This window comes from Triticum aestivum, chromosome 7D (assembly GCF_018294505.1).
Source record: "Triticum aestivum cultivar Chinese Spring chromosome 7D, IWGSC CS RefSeq v2.1, whole genome shotgun sequence".
Taxonomy (NCBI): Eukaryota; Viridiplantae; Streptophyta; class Magnoliopsida; order Poales; family Poaceae; genus Triticum; species Triticum aestivum.
In genome coordinates, this window is record NC_057814.1 from 428059257 (window position 1) to 428061784 (window position 2528).

Sequence of the window (2528 nt, forward strand, 5' to 3'; positions counted from 1 at the left end):
AGGAAGCTATGGAACAAATGATTGAACAACCACAACCACCTGAAGGTGACGAGGCTACTACAGGCACAATGTCACCTCTTGCTGCAGTGCGTCAGTATCTCTCCACTAACAGTGCAAAAAGTACCTTCCTGCGTAATTCTGGGTTGGTTGTCAAGGTAACCTTGTCCAAATCGCCTACTGAACAAAATCTTCCTGCTAGACAGAGTGATATATCTGTGCTCCAGACACAAGTCCAATCCCTAATGGACGTTGTTTCGGAAACAAGAATAGTGGTTGAGAAATGTCGTCAAGATATGAATGGTTTTGAAACCAGACTATCAGACATTCGCTTCGTTGTTCAAGAGCAATGGCGGAAAAAAGGTGGAGATCATGCTGCTCCATCAGATTCTACAGCCTGAAACATTAGCACTCAGGTCAAATGATCTGTGCTTCTATACATCTGATGGTGCTTTTATCTGGAAGGACTGTAAACTTTATGCCAACAGGCCTTTTGTTGTATGGTTGGAATTTATTTTGTTGTGATACAACATTTATGATGCTGCCTCAGGCTGCAGTAATTACGACGCTATTTTTGTATACTGTAGGTTTATCTTAGTAATGTATTCGGCCGAAAGCTTCGTAGGAGCCCAACATGCCAACATTCGTCGGGCCCATTCCAATTGGGCTAAAAACGATTATGGGCCGAAATTGGCATGTAGCCCACTAAAAATATCTAGGCCTAAATCAGCATAAGCTTTCATATTTTTCTGGTAGGCCTGTGCCCATAGTGGGCCTTTAACAGGCCTAAACATAATTTGGGCCCTCAGTAAAAATAGGCCGTTTACAGGTGTAAATATCTCAAGCCCATAAAAACACATGGGCCTTTAATAGACCGAAAGTGAGATTGGGCCCTGATTGTGCCAAATAACCCACTGGACTTAGCAGGCCGAAATGGTGGCCCATTTACGATGCGGATCTTTGACAGGCCGAAATTTGGCGGGCCGTAAATGCGCCGACCTAATACACGGGCCTTTAACAGGCCGGAACTTCGGTCGGGCTAGATTATCGTCATTTTTATATGGGCCGTTAATGGGCCCGATATGACGTTGGGCCACATATGGCCCATGGTTTACGTCCGGCGTTAACAGGCCGAAAATGACAACAGGCCGAAAGTGGCCCAAAGCTATAGTGGGCCTCTAACAGGCCGAATGTCAGACATGGCCGAATATGACCCAAATCCTTCACGGTCTTTTATGGGCCGAAAGTTTTGATGGCCTGTAAATGGGCCCAAATGAAGCCGGACCTTTAACAGGCCGGAAATACACCGGGCCGTAATTCGGCCCAATTACTTAGCGGACTGTTAACGGGCGAGAAGTGACGATGGGCCGCGTTGATGACAAGTTTAGGACGGGCTGTTGATGGGCCGATTTGATAGAGAATGTTGGGCCTTTAGCTGGGCCGACCCATTATGGTCTGCAGAATCTTGTGGGCCTTTAGCTGGGCTGGCCCATTGTGGTCCGCAAAATCTTGTGGGCCTTTAGCTGGGCCGGCCCATTATGGTCTGCAAAATCGTGTGGGCCTTTAGCTGGGCCGGCCCATTATGGTCTGCTAAATTTTGTGGGCCTTTAGCTAGGCCGGCCCATTATGGTCTGCTAAATCTTATGGGCCTTCGGTTGGGCCGGCCCATTTAAACTTTGTGGGCCACTTTTGGGCCGGTCCACGTGTCAACATATCATAGGCCCATCTCGACCGTTGGATGAGTGACACCTGTGCCAACGCGGAGCTGACACGCGGATTCGTCAGCCAATGAGAATTTTACACGTGGAAAATCGGCATTGGTCGTGGCTGTTAACGGGTTATCGGATCCAAAATCCGACCCGATAGCTTAACGGCGTTCCGTTACAGTGGATGCCACGTGTCGGTCACCCTTGACGAAAGCACTTCTGTGACCCGCGATTTATCGTCATGGAAGTGGACACTTCCGTGATGATAATTTTGGCAATGTCATGGAACACTTCTACGACAACACATGTATGACTATATTGATTCTGTCATAAATTTGTCATGGATGTACATGCATGACAGAAAATGCGACCTACTGTGACAAACACGTATCATCACGGAAGTGTATTTTTTGTAGGGACCGGTTTAAACTTAGGATCAACATTCAGAGTGTGCTCAGCGAGTTCTCTCGGTACACCAGGCATGTCAGAAGGCTTCCATGCAAAGATGTTCCAATTCTCACGGATGAACTCGATGAGCGCGCTTTCCTATTTCAGATCCAAGTTAGCGCTGATGCTGAACTGCTTAGACGAATCGCTAGGTACGAAGTCAACAAGTTTAGTCTCATCAGCCGATTTAAACTTCAGGGCCGGATCATGCTCCGTAGTTGGTTTCTTCAGCGAAGTCATATATGCCGGATCAACATTGTCCTTGTAAAACTTCAACTCTTCTGTTGCACAAACCGACTCAGCATAAGCCGCATCACCTTCCTCACACTCCAGAGCAATCTTGCGGCTTCCATGCACGGTTATAGTTCCCTTGTGACC